At 37.0% G+C, this 19,312-nt stretch overlaps 1 protein-coding gene across 3 annotated transcripts in view; it reads left to right on the top strand.

Annotated features, from left to right (window-relative positions):
- The window catches only part of IL1RAPL1 (interleukin 1 receptor accessory protein like 1), a 1,387,436-nt gene that overhangs the window by 653,364 nt on the left and 714,760 nt on the right, over window positions 1–19,312 (top strand). The gene's annotated exons all lie outside the window — the stretch shown is intronic.

Genomic DNA, 19,312 nt, shown 5'->3' with positions numbered 1-19,312 from the left:
TTCACTTGTTTTCCGTGTAAAATGTTTACACCATTAGAACAGATTTTGTTTCAGAATGATAATCTCCCAGATTGATTCAATAGCGACTAAATTAATATGCATTTAATTAAATTGAAATGAAACAAAGCCCTGAGATATGGACAGAATTTCAGATGGTGATTTTAAGAACATCTTTAGGATTTTGTGATGTGGTACTCTTTAAATACATGCTATATTGTCAGATTTGACATTTCCAAAGTCACTAGTTTGCGATTTTAGAGATTTACTTTCTGATTACCGACTCCAAGCATTTATTGTATCCTATGTGTGCAAACATTCAGACCAGCTATGTGATGGAGAAGTAAAAAAAAAAGATGACTTTTTTATCCTGACCATCAAAATCTTATAGCTTTAGATCTAATGCTCCAAAAGTAGACGACAGTTGCTTGAGTATTGGGTTGCACTTATCTGTATAGTTTTTATTCAGATAAGAATAAGGAAGAATCTTGTTCTTTCTTACTTTCTATCTATTCCTTTATAATGATAGTAATCATCATCGTCTCAGACAACAGCTTCCCCGATGCGGTAAATTTTGCCCATCATATACAAAAAAATACATTTGTATATATAGTTGTATCATGTTTACTTTCCCTTTTTCATAACATTTCAAAAAGTATTATTCTGCTATGACATTTTTTGGGCTTAGTCATAGAACAAATGTGTGCTGTTAGGGAACTTTTAACTAAATGTCTTCGTTTTACTGTTTATTTATAACTGAAGAGCATTTTTAGTCTACTGTAAAGGCAAGTTATTATCATATGCTAAACAGCCTTAAAATGACTGAATATTAAAGTTAAAACTTTTTATGAGAAGATGAGAGACCCTATGTGATTTATTTTAAAATAATCATTGCATATGCCCTCATCCAGAAAATCAGAGTGGTTTGATTGTTGCCTGCATGACCAAAATCGATTCTCCCTCCTTTGTGGTTAGCCAACACAGTGACTTCAGCACCTAGTAGACACAGGTTGTGTAGTTGTAGTGATGCATCCTTAGTGTTATGCTCTCCGTTACTGGCAGGACAGATTGTGTCATGCTTGTCTTCTTTAAAGCATTGACTTAATTTTTCAACTGAAAACAGTAAGTGAGAAATAGAGCATAGGCTATTTTAGAACATACTCAGAGCACTTAAAGACAAAAAATACTCAGATAATTGAAATAGGAATATTTTTATTATGTCATTGAACTAGGTGGTGCTTATCTAACATTTCCATGTTAGACATCCATGCTTACTTATCTAACATTTTATGTTACATGTTCCAAGTCTGTTTTATCTTGACCTGTGCACTATTAAGTACCAGCAGAGAGTGATCAATATTATTGTCCAAAGCAGTGCATCACAACCTTTATTGGGCACTGGAAACACCTGAGTATCTTGTTAAACTGCCAATTCAGATTCAGACATGAGACTGAGAGTCTTGTAAAAGAACAATTGAACAGATCGGTTAAACAGGTAAAGTAGACTTTATTGAGGACTATTGCAATAGTCCTCAATTTTTAAATGCTGGGGTGAGTTAATGGAAAAGTACTGGAGGACATAGGCAGGATGGAGAATGTGACTGGGCTGGTTATTATGATTAGGCCACCTGTGTTTGCTAATGGTTCCTTATCAAAGTTAGGCTCCTACCCTCCTATAGAGACTGGCAAGCAGGGCCCTATCTTGCGTGATGATTACATTTCAAAGGATTGGTGCCCAGGTCCTTGAAAAAGAATTTCCTAGGTTGTAGAAGATTTACATCTGAAAGGGGCAGAGAAGGAATTTACAATTGCAAATTTTCCAAAGTAATTGCTCTACAAAAAAAGAGGTCATAGTCAGAAAGAAGCTTTTGTAAAGTTGGGGGGAACATTAAGGCCATTGGGGTCAGTCAGTAGTTCTACAAAGCTCCCAGGTGGTGTCAGTGCCATTGGTCTACAAACCACAGGTCTGCACTGTTACACTGATAGGAAAGATTCCATATTGATGAGTCATGTTAACTTATTTTCTAGCTTATATAGTGTATTGTATATAGAAGTGTGTATCTGAAGTGGTCAATACCATTGTCTGTCTAGATGGATAATAAAATTTGTTGTGTAGAATATTTATAGCAATGATATCTATTCATACTTCTAGAGGCCTACTCAAAACATCTGAGTCTCTCCTGATGAGATGAAATTTGGAATACGTTATGTCCCAGGGTTCAGGACACATTTGATGTTTAACTTATTTCACTATGAGAAAAGTAGTGTTACAATGATGTTCCACTGTTGTATTTTGTTTCAATTATTCTTGTTAAGCCCGTAGCAAACAGGTTGCTTCATCATTTTTTTTTTCCTTTCTTTTTCTTTTTTTTTTTTTTTGAGATGGTTTTTTGCTCCTGGAGAGCAGTGGTGCAATCTCGTCTCACTGCAACTTCCGCTTCCCGGGTTCAAGCAATTCTCCTGCGTCAGCCTCCCTAGTAGCTGGGATTACAGGTGCCCGCCACCACATCTGGCTAATTTTTTGTATTTTTAGTAGCGATGGAGATTCATCACTTTGGTCACGCTTGTCTTGAACTCCTGACCTCAGGTGATGAGTCTCAGGCATGAGCCACAGCGCCTGGCCGAGTCACGCATTTTTAACAGATTAAAAAAAAAAAAAATCAATTTTGATCAGTGACAGTGCAAAAAATGCAATTTAATACTACAAATACTTATTACCTGAGAAAATTAAGTTCTCAGTGAGCTAAAATAGAATGGATATGCCAAAACTGTAGAAAATCATTAAAGATAGAACAATCACATTCCAGGGGCTTTTTTGAAAAATTGAATTATCCAAAGGACATTACTGTAAACTAATATTCCTAATTGCATAGGAATGAAGATTTCTTTTTTAATGTTAGTCATAGGAGTTTCAAGACGTTTGAATCACCTGCATGGACACTGGCTATTATCCTATTAAATTTAATGTGGTAATTTAGAGTGTTTTTATTAGAATAATCAACATTCTAAAATGCAATCATTAACATATTTGGCATAGAAAATAGGTCTGATATGAACTCAGAAAACAAGCTTTAAACATTGCTAAAACTAACAGCGTATAATGGTAACACAATCTAAAGGTCACAAAACACAATGATTAATTAAAACTAAAGAATAGCAAATCAATTAATTAGTAGTATTAAGAAAGCTTTGCCTCCTTTTCAAAAACAAAAAAACTAAAAAGACTTGTTGTAGAATGTTAGTGTTTTTAAAGACCAGCTTTTCATGAAAGAAGTTTTTAATCCTTTCAAAGCCTAATTTAAATTTAAGAATTCTAACAAAGAAATGCCTAACATTTTAGTTTGCAATCATGAGAGGTTCAATCAGACTGACTTTTAATTGGACAGTCTCCCTTGTAACACATAGAGCTACTTCTTTGTTCTGCCTTGGTTAATAAAATGGATGAGTTCCATTGAATTTTGATGCAAAGTAATAATCAACTGAATTCCGTTTCCCATTGATTTTCATTGTAAACTTCTATCACTTTTTTGACATAAAATAAACATCACTCTCTGGAATTAATAATTTAATTTGAAATATTAATAAGAAATAAATTATGATGCAGAATATTGCTAAGTCCTTCATACATTTGCAGCTCTTTGCATCTACCGCTGCTTACTTCCTAGACAGAGAACCATTTCCTATAATAATAGCTAACGCCCATGAAGGATTTCCTATCTGGAAATAGTTTCTATAACGTTTACATCTATTCATCTTCATGATTACAGTTTTAAATGGGTACAGTAGAGATCATCAGCATCCCTATATTACATAAATTGTAAGTTCCAGTGTTTTGGTTTAAACCAGGTTGTCTGACTCCAAACTCTTCAGTTAATAAATATATTTTATTTTTATAGGTAATAATATATATATTGAAAATGTTTATAAAATAAATTTACAGTTAATGAACACTCTTATTACTAATGAAGCCAAATCATTATCCCTGATGTCAGAAGCTAGAACCTTGCAAACCATTCCAGTAACTATCCATGTGTCTTCTTATAACCATCTCCGGACACACATGAACCCACACACACAATTGTGACCATTATGATGATTTTATTTTTTGGAATGGCATCCTTACTTTTTTTCATAGTTTTGTCACTCAAATATGCATCCCTAAACACTGTAGTTTAGTTTTGCCTGTGTGTGTGTGTGTGTGTGTGTGTGTGTATGTACGTGTATGACAGAGTCTCACCCTGTCACCCAGGCTGGAGTGCAATGATGTGATCTCGGCTCACTGCAACCTCCACCTTCTGGGTTCAAATGATTCTCCTGCCTCAGCCTTCCGAGTAGCTGGGATTACAGGTGCCCGGCACTATGCCGCAATAAGTTTTGTATTTTTAGTAGAGACGAGGTTTCACCATGTTGGCCAGGCTGGTCTCGAACTCCTGACCTCATGATCCGCCTGCCTTGTCCTCCGAAAGTGCTAGCATTACAGGCATGAGCCACCATGCCTGGCCAGTTTTGCCTAATTTTTAAAAATCTATTAAGCTGCTTTTAATGTATAGGTTTCTTCCTATATCTTTTTCTTTTATTTAAACTGTATATGTGTTGAGGAAGCTAGATAGTTTGTTCTGTAGTTTTCCCTGGTCTGGCTTTCGCTGCCTGTGTTTTTGTGATGTAGTTTGATTTGTTTCACTATCATCCATATTCCCCGTCTGCCTTATTGCCTTGCTGAAGATCACCAAATTTCAAGGACTTCTTCCCTGCTCTGTTCCATGGCACGTCTCAGCCCACTCTGGATGTACGTGGGTGGCGGCCAATAGAGATGGGCTGCAATGACTGGCATCTTTAGTAAGAGCTGTGAGGTTACATATATTCAGCTTTGGGTTTCTAAATGCCCATCCAAGAACAAGTTCCAGGAAAGACAGGGCTTGCATGAGTTCGAGGCAGAATGAGAAAAACAAGCAACATAGAATACATTTTTTCATAAAATTAAATTTCTCCTTTTAAAGAAGTGTTCTTTATTATATTTCAGTTAGCCTACTGTTTCATTGGCATCATTTCCCTTTCATTGTTTGTATTTTTGTTTTGATGAAACAAAAATTTAGAAACCCAATGTCAGTCTTTATTCTCTTTATTATGCTAATTTCCAAAATTGAAAAGTGTTGGAAACACTGCTTTAGCCTTAAATTTTCTGCAGAAAATTACATTTTGTATTTTCATAAAGGAAATTATTGGTCTTAACCCATTCTGTATGATAATTTTTAAAAACCTCTGTAAAGTGTACCTGAGAAATAGTACCTGTGATTTGTGTAAGGTTTTGAATAACTATTCATTCTATCTCAAATGTATTTCCACCACTAAAATTGCTATACCACATTATGGAAAGAAGAAAAGCAACTTTCCTTTTTTGTACAGGAAACTGGAAAGTTCATCTCATGGAAGGTGTGGAGAGAAAGGTGCCTATGTAATTCTCCTTTGGATATTTCTGGATCTGTTTCTCAATCAGATTGGTTCCGTTCACACTGCCTGCTGTCATGAAAGTTTATGCCTTGCATGCAATGCCAGCATAAATTTCTGAGCACAGAACAGCTCTGCTTGTTAAGGAAGCTGTTCTGAATTATCAAATATATATTTTTTAATTAGCCACCCTTGCTTATGCTTTCAGAATATATATTAAAGTGATCTGGGCTATTTCATGTTAGTGTAAGAAAGACAATCCAAACTCCCTTTGTTTCCTGACTTAGCTTATTATATCTTCAGTACTTGCAAACCGTGTGATACATGATCAGTCACAACACACTGCTATTTACTGAGCATCCATGGCCACTGGCTGACATGGCATTGACTATAACATTGTATTGTTGCTCTAAGCCTTTTAGCCTTCGTGCTAAATGACTCAACCCATCACAAGAATTTTATAATGGACATATAACTCACCTAGTTATTCTGCATGAGATTGATTTGTTGTGAAGTTATTGGCTCTAATGTCTTTGAGAGGGTAGGCCTTCAGTTCAAATAAAGACAGCCTCGTTTATGGATTTCAAAGCATGTCTATAGACTGTAAGACTATTAAAGAAATGGGATGAAGCCAGCTGTTGAAAATGAGAAAATATGTGCAAAAGGATTTGAAGTTGACTGTATTATATAGAAGTATTAAATTAGGAGCTTTAGGGCATACTGAAGCTTCATATTGTTTGAAAGTTTATTTTGAATTCTGTAGAAAAATGAGTACTGTTAATTAGGTGACGTGGTTTCAGCATTCTCAGGCATTTGCTTCCCAGAGTGTCAAAACCTTTGCCCAAGCCACTCACTTTATTGTGACCCCTCTAGATGCTCTGTCATTATTGTCCCGTTACCCCCCAAAAAAAAAAAAAAATCCTTGTTGTCTCTCAGGCAATGAGGGCTTTTTGTCAGCATTTTTCATCTGCCCATCCCTTCCTACAATCTTTTATAGTACTGAAAACTTGAAAACCCACATCCCATATTCTCTCTCCTGGATCTCTAGGCCTACGAAAGTTTCTTTCCAAAACCATGAAATGAACACAAGTTAATTTGATGAATTGATTCATAATAAATTCTTAAGAAGAAGTGACCTACAACTAGGTCGGGTCATTCTTCAACCACCTATTTTATTTGATTACTGTTCCCCCACAGGCAATCCACGTGTCTGAAGCTGGAATTCACATTTTCTGTGATGATGTCCCTAGAGCGTATATGTGCGACCTTTGGTAGCAGGAGTCTCTGAGAGCCTCTAACTCCTGGCATTCTGAAATAGACATAGGCAAAGCCCCAGGGACATTTTTAAGAGAGCTGTTGTAAATTATCTAGTATTATAAGTTTAGTCTGTCCCGTGTTCATCAGAAAAAAATAGAATCTGCTGCTACAAGATATTAGGATTTCTGGTCTTAAGCAACAGTCTTGAATTTCACCACCTGGATTCTTCTCTTTGACTTCATCTTTGCAGATCGGATGGTTGAGGAGGGTGGAGCCATTGAGAAGGGTGGCTGCTCTGTGAAGTTGCTTTTGTTTATTTTCTTACTGACCTGGCACAGTGTAGGCAGAGGCGATGCATGTTTTCTGACATTGGGCCAGTGATGTATGGCCTGACCTTCAAAATGAGAAACATCATCTCTGTGGGTGAGACTATAGCCGTGCAAATGCTTTTATCCCATATTGCTCAGCAGTTTGCAACCAGTTCTGATAAAAAGCTCCCATCCTGCCGAGTTCGCTGAAGCTTGTATATTCGTTTTAGTTTGAACATTTTGGCAAATTAAGGACTGAGTGAAACCGTAAAATTGATTTTATTTACAACAAAGCGTTGTGGTGTCTGTTGGTTGTTCTTACATCTCTTTCCTTTAGTCTTTGAGGTTGTTTCTGTAGGTGGCTTATCTAACTTTACATTGAATTTGCATGCATTTCAGGATACTACTTCCCCTGGGTTTCTTCTTAATTGATATGGGACATGGTCTGCATTTTCACCGTTTGTGCATAAAGTTGGTAACTATACAGAGTCGTAGTTTACACCTACCCCAGGTGATTCTGATTCAGGAGCTAGGAGATGGAAACCCAAACTACTACACACTGTTAGTCACTAGGTGACTCCCCCAATGTGAATCTTACTGATCTCATGTTTAGAAATACTGCTGTATACCATGCAAAGCCGTCATTTTCTAACTCTGCTAAATACTAAAGGTTTACAAGCCATACTTCTCATTTACCAGAAGGTTGTTCGAGTTTTTCTACATTTGGTTCGATAGTGTTGCTATGGATGGCATTCATAGCAAATTATAAGATGGGCATAGTATACTTTGAATGAATTCTTAGTTTTCCTTGAAACAACAAGATAAAAAGTTAGAATTATAAGAGAGCCACCTAGTGGATAAGGATATAGGCCTGTTGCATCTTGTCTTAATGTCGGCTTTAAGGTTTTCTCAGGTTACAGATGTAAATATAAATGAAAGTAAGTGTAGATATATACTTTGAATATATTCCTAGAAATTTGATTTTATATTTACAATAAATATATGTTAAATGTCAGTGAATTTTGTTTTCATTCTTTCTGTTTTAAAAAATATTTCTTATCATTTTATAAATAAGTCTATACTTTAAGTAGTTCTACTCTTTTTATGAAACATGGATACAGAGATGATAAGACATGATCTTGCCATAAAGTAAAACACACATTGTATTTGTAGGAACTTAAAGATATGCTAGTAACTAAAACATATTTTTTAATGCCTACTATATGTTCCTTGGATTTGAATGTAAGAGAGAATTTAGGACTTAAATAGTAGTTTATGCAATTCGGGAATGCATAAATAGTGTGAAAGAATTATAGTCTGGATCCATTACTATTTTTTATATACTCTGCAAGTTTTTAACAGTTTGTAACAAATGCCTTGGGCAGATTAGGACATTGCCAAAAATCAACATCATGCTACTTACATTTACAATCATCTGATAGTCATCTCTGAAATAAGCATCCTCCTGATTGCCTAACATGTTTCTTTTATAATGTAATAAAGGTGAGTTACACATTTTAACAACAGTGTTTGTCTGATATACCTAGAAAGAAGAAAATATATTGTAGGAGAACCAGATACCCAAGATACTAATTTTTCCTGGCCCACGTTTTAATTTAAGTGTATTGTCAAAAGAGGTATTTTATTTTATTTTACTTTTTTTTATTTTTTTGAGACAAGAGTCTTGCTTTGTTGCCCAAGCTGTAGTGCAGTGGCCCAATCTTGGCTCCCTGCAACCTCCACCTCCTGGGTTCAAGTGAGTCTCCTGCCTTGCCCTCCATTGTAGCGGGGATTACAGGCACCCGCCACCACACCCAGCTAATTTTTCTATTTTTAACAGAGACAGAGTTTCACCATGTTGGCCAGGCTGGTCTTGAACTCCTGACCTCAAGTGATCCACCCGCCTCGGCCTCCCAAAGTGCTGAATTTACAGTTGTGTGCCACCATGCCTGGCCGAAAGTAGCACTTCAAAAGATCGATATTTGAAATTAAATTGAAGATACTCTATCACAACTTAACATTCTTATGCCGGGTCATCCCTCCTTCCCCTGTACTCAAGCTCCTAGAAATCTCATCTATTTAAACCTGACTCTGCTATTCAAGTAACTTCCAGGTTTTCTTCCCTTAGTGCTATATCTTTTCCTCTCTTCTCCAGGATCCTGCTGGACATCACTTCCTGATATTCTTCTGGCACCTCAACATGACCCACATCAAATTAGTTATCTTTGCACTGTTTTTGTATTGTGTATTTCAGTCAAAGTGGTTTACCTTTAATTTTCTTAAGAGCAAAAGATTATAGTCTTATTTAATCTTTCTTTTTTCTTTTCTCCTTCCCCCAATTTCCTGTTGATTCTACCTCTAAAACCTATCTGGCATCATTCATGAGGATACTTTGCAAAACGAGGATTATGAGATCAGGTCCTGTGGTAAGCAGGGAGCCAAAATAAGAACCCCAGAGTTTCTTGTCTCCCTGGTGTACACACCTAGTAAAATCCCCTTCCCTTGAGTGTGTATGAGACTATGAATATGATAGATACCACATCCCCGAGTAGGTTACTTTATACAGCAAAATGGAAGAGAAGTTTTTGTATATAATTTAGGCTGCAAATCAGATGATTTTGAGCCAATCAAGGGAAGATTACTCTGGGTGGGCCTGACTTTATCAGGTGAAAGCCTCTAAATTAGGAACTGGGCCCTTCTGCTGCTGGAAATGAAGTCCTCCTTGACAATGTAAGCAGCCATTTTGTATTTGGGTCCATGAGAGGACCATGTGGCCATGAATTTCAAGTGACTTCTAGGAGTAAAGAGTGGCTCTTGTCTGACAATTAGCAAGAACAGAGATATATAACCACAAGGAAATAAATGCTACCAACAACCACATGAGCTTGGAAGAGGACCCAAGCTCCATATATAAATGCAGCCTGGCTGGCACCTCAATACTGCTTTGTGCGACTCATCAGGGGACCCAGTTAAACCGCACTTGGACTCCTGACTCACAAAAACTGTGAAATAATAAACTCAGGTTGTTTTAAGCACTATTTTTTAATTTTTAATTTTTATGGATAGATAATAGTTGCACATACTTATAAAGTAAGCCACTAAATTTGTGTTTATTTGTTATGCAGCCATAAATAACAATATAGGTCCTCATTATCTTTTGCTTTGGATCAGTGCAGTAACCTTCAAACTAAGCTCTCTTAGCTCATCCGTCTCCATGAAATCCTACGTAACAGAGCCAAAGTCATCTTCCTTATCCTACGTAAGACAGCCAAAGTAATCTTCCTTATAAACAGACTATGATGTAACCTCCATGAGATAGGGGATTTGTCTTGTTCAAAACTGTATCTCTAGAAGAACACTAACATTTATGCATGCTGTAAATATTGACTGATGGACTGATGGAATAAATATCATCTGTCCTCCCACACATACATCAAAACCTTTGCTGGTCCCTTGCCTACAGAGACATCCTCCAGATACAAGAAGAGGAAAGGTATATAATAAAATGCTTCAGCATATAGGTTCTAGAGTAAAACCTTGGGTTTAGATTTCAGCTCTAATATTTCCTAGCTTTGTGATCTCTTGGAATATGTATGACTTCACTAAGCTTCAGTTTTCCAATTTATAAAACATGAATAATTTTTTACCACTCAAGACTGTATTGAATATTAATAAGACAATGCTTTCAACATATTTTCACAGTGCCTGGCCTATGCAATGGATCAACAAGTATTATTTATGATTATAACATTTAAGGCCCTTTACTATCTACCTTTCCCTCCTGTCCTCCAGCCTTATGAAGCTGCCACCCTTGTGTTCCCTGCCTTTAAAGCATGATGGAGAGTGAGATGCATGGATAATTTTAAAGTGTCCAGTTCTACCCATCCCCTGGTAAATGACCTTGAGGAAGTTTCTTCGCAGCCTCAGTATGGTTATCTGAGGAATGGGGCTAATTTTAATACATAGTTCTCAAGTTTGTATTGAGTCGATCTCTGCATTAGTCAGTCACATTGAACAGTAACCAAATATTGGTCACTGAGGTCACTTACTACAGGGACAATATAATTGACGTCTTTCATAAAATTATGAAGACACATGGAAAACTTTTTATTTTCTGAATATTAGAAATAGTTGTGTTGGTACTGAACAGTCAATGGTTGTTACTGTTTTTATCTGACCAGGCTTTTCTCTTTGAATTAGCTTCTAATTGAGATAATCTGTACTAGCTCTAGTTCAGACCTTGTTCATTGTCTCTGTGTATTTCCTTTTTTCTCCTTACAAATTTCTAATTTATGTTTTCTTGCTATATTTTGGTAAGTTACCTTAAATTCATTCTTAAAAAAATAAAGGTATAAGTAAGTATGTTAAAACCTTCCATGGTTGTTACATATGTAACTAGCAGTAATTCTGTGTCATTTGTGTGAGGGTATGTGTGTGTTTTCATGGTGAGAGTTAACAAATTATGTAAGAAACACTGACATTGGCAAACTGATTTAAAAAAACAACTTGTAAAATTTCATCCAATGAGTCTCATTTCTTGCATTGAACCGATCATAGAAGCAATTCATAAAACAAATATAGTGATTCTTACATCACCCATTTAAAGTATCCCAAATGCTATAGCATAAGGAAGTACATGTGCTAGGCAGCCTTGAAGTTAATGAACTGATGTTGATGTTAAAACTGGTGCACTCTTTTCTCCTGGAGGTATGTCTGAATCTATGCCACAGCCAGCCACTTTTTCATCAGATTCCATTTGAAAGTCAATTGATGAATCAGCCCTGATGCCTCATTGAACATAATGTCGAGCAGCAAGATTTCTGTACTCTATTGAAGTGTTTAAGCAGCATCAAACAAGCACACACATCAGTGGAAATATCGGTGAAATCATTTGTCAACAATTTTATAAAGAACACAGTTGACTTCCTAATTTCTCCACTGTTTGGGTTGCTATAGTCTAATAAAACATGCTTCTGCATGGAGACATACTGATACTTCATGCAAAAGTGATCAGAAGTCTGAACTGAAATAAAATTATATTTGTCCCTGTTTAAAGATATTCAAATACTACTTCAGTTCACAGACTTAGAAGTGAATAATTTCTTTATGACCTTATTGAATGAGGATGTGATTAATGTAACTCAAGTCACACTTATGTTGGATTGGGGGACTGACCATGCTGTGAGATCTTTAGCAAGAAAATTGAGATCTCTTCTGGTTAGCTTCGAATGGCTATACTTTGTGCTAGCCATCACTGACTTGCACCTAAAAAGATAAACTGTAGGTGTAAGCAGCAAATATCAAGCCCTCTTAGGCTATATTCTTCCACTCCTTTTTTTTTTTTTTTTTTTTTTTGAGTCAGAATCTTGCTCTGTCGCCCAGGCTGGAGTGCAGTGGTATGATCTGGGCTCACTGCAAGCTCTGCCTCCCAGGATCATGCCATTCTCCTGCCTCAGCCTCCTGAGTACCTGGGACTACACGCTCCCGCCACCACGCCCGAGTAATTTTTTGTATTTTTAGTTGAGATGGGGTTTCACAGTGTTAGCCAGGATGGTCTCGATCTCCTGACCTCATGATCCGCCTGCCTCGGCCTCCCAAAGTGTTGGGATTACAGGTGTGAGCCACCATGCCCGTCCCCATTCCTGCTTTTTCTTAATATTTTTCCATTTCAAGGTCACAACTACAATACCTTATATATCCAATATTTGTAATGAGAACATCTGTGTTGCACTGATATTGTTAAATTGGCATTCGGTAAAATCAAACCATTCCTTGCAGTAATGGGTGAGAACTTACCTTTCACCTAGAGCCAAGTTCATTACAAATTCATGCTCACAGCCCAGAGAAAGGCAGGTTTTTATGAGGTTTCAACAAGTAATATATCTGTATGATGGGTTGTTCCAAGAAACTAAGCAAATGAAAATGTCAGTTTGCAGAAACTGTCAAAACGAACATAACCTAATTTAGAATTGCTGCTTATTTAATAAACCACCAGTAGCCCTTCCAGATAGAGTCCTGTCAATCTTGCAAAGTACTCATTCATCTTGCATTTAAGTTTGTAGATACCCTAGGCTCTGCCAATGGGAAAAGGACATTAATTAGATACTGCAGTCAATCATTAAACAGCTGCAAGCATAGTTAGTGCCTTTAGCTATGAAATGCTGTAAGCCTTCATATGAATATACATTGATAGGTCAGCATGGGACCCCAGTGTGTATGCAGTTATAAAACAGTGTGCATCGCTGTATGCTTTGCACATGGTACATCCTCACAACGTACATATCGATAAGTAGTTGTAATGTATATTCTATGTGTTTGAATTGCATGTTACCCACTTAAGGTAGGTTCTTATTTGAGGCCCTTAGTGTTTGCATAGTAAGAGCCCTGAATGCTACTGCTTTGCACAGTAACGTGTCTTTATAGACATTACCTCTGACTTCATGTTTTATAGTTGTTAGTTATTGTGAAACAAATGTGTCTGACTGCCACTGGGCAATGCTGCTTCAATAGAGTACACACATTAAGTGTATGACATTTGAAACTAGCAGAGGAGGAACTCTGAAAGAGGTAGGGCAGGGGATGACAAGAGTGTGGGAGGAGGAGAGGTGTAAGGATAGGTATTATGAATGAAAAAAAACATGCATTTTTAATTGCATAGAATAATTTGATTGCAAGTTTCAAAGACAAACTAAAAAAGAATGTAATCAATTCTCTGCATGTTGGCACAACAGAAATTTATGGGGAGACTGTGGAGGAAACGAAATGAGAACAGCTGAATGAAGTCAGTCGCTGTGATGTGGAGCCTTCCTTTTTGTTGAGAATGGAAAAGAGTGCAAACGCACAGTGCACCGGATTTGGCAGCAAGCTGTGTTTTCTCAGTATGGTAGATCTGTATTGCTCATGACTATTGAGAAAGACCTACACACCTGCTTCTGTTATTCTCAAGCTGAATGATGATGACAGAGTTTATAAATGGCCTTTCCTCTCTGTTAATGTTTCCTCATATGTGGGAGAAGGCAGATTATCTGGCTATCTACATATCACCTGGAATTGTTACACCACGCAGTGAATGTTTAAGAAATGAGAGTGGATGGTTTTGCTTGATGGTTTTAGTTAGCTACAATGTTTTCAACATCTTTAATCATATTATCCAGACTTCTTGTTTGTTCTTCCTTTATTACCTATTGATTATTGTAATTTTGGCTCCATATGCCTGTTACCTAGAGTCACATTGATACATTTTTGTCATCATGTGACATTGCTTTCCCTCAATCTCATATGCCATTTCTAAATCTCATTCTTGCTTTACTGTTTACTCGATCACGTCCGAATCTGGGAATCACTCTCTCATCCAACGTAACAGCAGCCCCTCACATGGATCCTTTGCTTCTAACTTGCCTTGATTTATTTCTAGCCATTAGAGATCACCAATACCCAATTTGGTCATCCATTATGTTTGGGAGGGCAGGAATATTATTTTAGTTATGTATTCAGTGACTTACAATTGTTTATCACAAACCTAAAGTTCCCCGTAGTAAGCACTGGACCTGTTTCAGGTACATTGTCAATTGTAGAAGGTAGTTATGGGCATGAACAAAATGTTAGAGATGTCAGAGGCTGATGTGGCTGTCTTTAGAGGTAGAGTCTTATTGGAATATGACCTAGAACTTTATTTTCAAAGCAAAACAAAGTAATGGATAATCACTTCTTTTCCTTATCAATGATCTCCTATTATCTACTGAATTAGTATTGCAAATTATCATTGAAAGAGGGTTTCAAGAAAGTGGTTTTAAACTATCTTTTTCATTTTTCTCTAGATTTTAAAAAGCTTTCTTTAAAAAGATGACAACCTTTAAAAATAACTTTTAGATACCATATATGTCTTCCAATCTAAAAAAAGAAAATATTGATATTAAAACATTTTTCTCCATGATCTGTGTTAAAATTTCCTGTCTGACTCATTCAGTACTAATCTATGTGGAATTTACTTTGGGTAGTCTAATCTTTGTTGCAGAAAGTGCAGTATATGTCTTCCTTACCATAAGTACTGCTTTCTTATGTGATAGAAAACTGTTACAACTAAATTACGTTACTTTAAAAAAATATTCTTTAAATGGAGGCCTTTTTGAATTCCATACCACATTCAATTTCCAGTTAATCAAATGGCAAGTTGAAAATAAGTAGTGTGCATTAGATTTGTATTGCTGCAGTCACAAATTACCAAAGGCTTAGTGGCTTAAAACAAGATAATTTTATGATCATACTGACACAGGTCTTACTGGTCAAGGTCTCAGCAGGACTGTGTTTTGTTCTGGAGGCTTTAGGAGAGAATCAATTTCCTTGCCTTTTGCAACTTCTAGAGTAAGTTTGTGCAACTTGCGGCCTGTGGGCTGTGTGCAGCCCAGGATGGCTTTGAATACAGCTCAACACAAATTTGTAAACTTTCTTTAAAACATTGTGAGATTTTTTTGTTTTGCCATTTTTTTTTTTTTTAGCTCATCAGCTATCATTAGTGTTAATGTATTTTATGTGTGGCCCAAGACAATTCTTCCTCTTCCATTGTGGCCACGGGAAGCCATAAGATTGGACACACGTGTTCTAGAGGCTTACCACATTCTCATGACTCATGGCACCTTTCTTCAGTCTTTAAAGTCAGTAACATTACATCTTTCTGATCCTTCTTCAGTAGCCATATTTGCCTCTCTGACTCTTCTGCTTCCTTCTTCCACTTAAGGATGGTTATTATTAAATGGGATCCACCTGGATAATCTAGGCTTCTCTTCCTTTAAGGTCAGTTGATTAACAATATTATTTCCGTCTGAAACCTTATTGCCCCTTTACTGTGTAGCCTAAAATATTCACAGGTTTTGGGGATTAGGACATGGATCTCTTTGTGGGGGGAGGCATTATTCTGCATACTACATAGTAGTATATAGGTACATAATTTTTTTTTTTTTTTGAGACAGAATCTTACTCTGTCGTCCAGGCTGGACTGCAGTGGCATGATCTCCACTCACTGCAACCTCCGTCTCCCAAGTTCAAGCGATTTTCTTGCCTCAGCCTCCCTAGTAGCTGGGATTGTAGGCGCACACCACCATGCCTGGCTAATTTTTGTATTTTTAGTAGAGACAAGGTTTCATCATGTTGACCAGGCTGGTCTTGAACTCCTGACCTCAGGTGATCTGCCCTTCTCGGCCTCCCAAAGTGCTGGGATTACAGGCGTGGGCCACCTCACCTGGCCTTTTAAGTATACTTATACCTAGGTTTGCACATGAAAACAAGCACCACTATTTTAGATTTTGGACGTTTTAATTTTCATCCTTGGCACTAGGTTTTTACTTATAAAATGAAAGAAAATCAACCTGATTACATGCTGTGTACTTTGAATCCATTTGAGGCCTACAAATTGTTTGTAAAAACAATTGCTTTTGTCCAACTGCTTTTTTTTCCCCAACTGCATATATGATTTATCGAATTTGATTATAAGATCATGGAATTTTTCTCAAGCAAAGTCAAGCTTTCTGACATTAATACATGAAGCACATTCCTGAATGATACTCCAGATTTTAAAAAGAGTAAAGGCAAAAAATTGCTAATGTCTCCAAACATTTTCCTGTGAGCCACTAACTATTGCTAATGTTTCCTTGGCAAGTGAAGAAAGCAGTTATTTTCTTAAATATTCTGTCAGATGGTACTATTTTCTTCAGGGCCAATTCTAAATTCCGAAATTCAGGGATTAAGAGCAAGCTCTCAATAACTCTCATCCAGAATTTATAGTGTCCATGAAACTTTATGTGCAATACAGGAATATTTTACATTTTGGGGTTAAGACTTGCGATAGTTTGGATGATTCCTCTGCAAACTGAAACTAATAGAGTCATACAATACAGGACCATATTCTTAAGGCAAATATACCATATAATAAATGAAAGAAATGGATTTTGGTAACTCCCTTTCAGGCTGAATTAAGTAAGCAGTTCTTCACACAAAGACACCATGATACAGTGATAAAAATGGTGAGTTAGGATACAAGAAACTTGGTTTCTGGTCCTGGCTCTATCTCCAATTATTGCATCCTTTTAAACAAGTTAAAGGATAGCTTTTTGCCTCATTTCTCTCATTTAAAAAATGAGTTTAAGAGGAATTATCGCTGAAGTCCCGGATCATTCACAGCTTCTGTGATGTTATAATCCCAGTTTTACATGGCCACCACATGCCTCACATTATTTGTCGTGGCTCCTGGAAAAAAAGAGGGGGTGTGAGCAAAAAAAGGAAATACTGCAGGGAGATGTGATATGACAAAGATCTTGCTACCACAATTGTTGGAAACAGAAAGCTTACTCAATCGCTGAGAGCTAAAAAGGGCTCTTTTGCACATCTCCTTGCTACTTTACTGTTTTCTGAGTTCAATTCCAATGGAAATGGTAAATGTGAAGGGGCCTTTAAAAGAAATAGCATCAGTATGTTTTACTATAGTTCTGCCTTATTGTATATGGAATAGACTTGATACTAGAAAGTTGACAGCAAAGTGAAATTCTCTATATAACATTTTTTTTCCCAACTGGTTTTTTAAAACTGAAACTGCACTCCCAGGGGAATATAAATGATCCCAAAAGGTGCAGTAAAAGTCAGAGAATGCTGTTGCAGTAGGGACAAGATGGCCCAGAGGCACTATCTGCCCCAAACCCACATTTAACTGATGCAGACCTGCAAACAGAGAGGCTTCATGATTCACTCAAGGTCAAGAAGCCAGTTAGTTACAGAGTCAGAGTTGAGGCTGTGTTCACTATTTCCCACCGTCAAGGTTCAACTTTTCCTAATTGAATTGCGGATGATTACATACAGTGTTAAAAAGGATTTTTTCTGTTAACTGTTGACTATATTAACGTCAGTCACTAATTTTAATAATAGTACTTAATTGATGCTTTGTATGTGCTAAACACTCTTATAGGTGCTTTATTCAATATAGTTTTATTAACTCATCTAATCATCCCAAGAATTCTGTGAGATAATTTTACGTATACTCCTACTTTACAGGAGGGACACCCATGCCCCATTTAAAGATGACATTTGAACTTAGACACTTTGGCTTCAAATCCAGTGTTCCCAATTGTGCTATAATGCCTCTGAACTTAAATGCTATAAGAAAAATGAAACTACCAGGTTGGACCTCAATTATTTTATGATTACAGTCATATGAGATGATCCACTTATTGTATGCAGCTTTAGATATATAACATTTTATAACTTGAGGCTCATTCATTCAACATGTAGTGATTAAGCATCTTTTATATGTACAGGGATTTACCAGGTGTTATAAGGGCTACCAAGGATAATGTATTTGAGAATTCTAGTATGTATGAAAAATGGTGTAATTCAAAGTATAATGAATAGCATTAATAACGGTTCTTAGATATTACATATTTAATATGGGCCAGGCTTTGTGCTAGACACCTTGCATATATTATCTCGTAATTTTCACTTCAGTCATTAAGCCAAGACATATTTTTCCATTTTATAAATGATGAAACAGATGTGATTAGATAAGCGACTTACCCATACTTACAAAGGAAGTGACAGAATTGGTATTCAAATCTAGGTCTGTGTGAATAACAACCTCATTTTATTTCTACTACTCTGCTTTAAATTGAAAACCCCAGTCCTATCAAAAGAACATGCAGGGCTCCTCTCCAGGCCCTGCAGGGAGGCTTACTGCTGAATGCATGGCCAGAATCCATTGTGGCTTCTTTTGGCACAGATCTTACATGTTCCCGGCGGAGGGGAGGGTATCATCTCCTCATATATGGTAATGAGGAGAAATCGTGGAGTTCATCTCCAGTCTTTCTATTTAGGCTTTGCCCACCAGTGGAATTTAAGAGCAGAGTATTGCAACGTATATTAGGAATATGTTAAGAACCCTTCATTTTGAGTTCATGCTTTGATGCTTCAACAGCCTTCTCACTGACCTAATTTTGAGTCCACATTCAAAACCGGCTGAAACCCCTTGAAAATAAACCCAACAGCTCGTGTCTGGCTCCACAACCACTCACCCTGCTTGGCTTGCTTTCAAATTGCCCGGTAAAATTCACTGGCGCCAGTCACAAGTCCTCATGCTCTCTGTTTGTCACCTATTTGGTCAAGCACTCACGGGTCCTGCTGTGGTGTGGCCCTGCGTGGCATACTGTCACCCTCTCTCTGGGACCTGTGAGAATAAGAAATTTCATCCTCTCAAATCACTTTTTCTTTTTCTCCTGTGACTGGACCAACTTTCCCATACCTTAACCAACACCTACATTCTTAGAACA

The sequence above is a fragment of the Chlorocebus sabaeus genome, chromosome X (genome assembly GCF_047675955.1).
Source record: "Chlorocebus sabaeus isolate Y175 chromosome X, mChlSab1.0.hap1, whole genome shotgun sequence".
In the NCBI taxonomy this organism is placed as follows: Eukaryota; Metazoa; Chordata; class Mammalia; order Primates; family Cercopithecidae; genus Chlorocebus; species Chlorocebus sabaeus.
The sequence above is the reverse complement of the archived record's forward strand: the minus strand, read 5'-3'. Positions and strand labels throughout refer to the sequence as shown.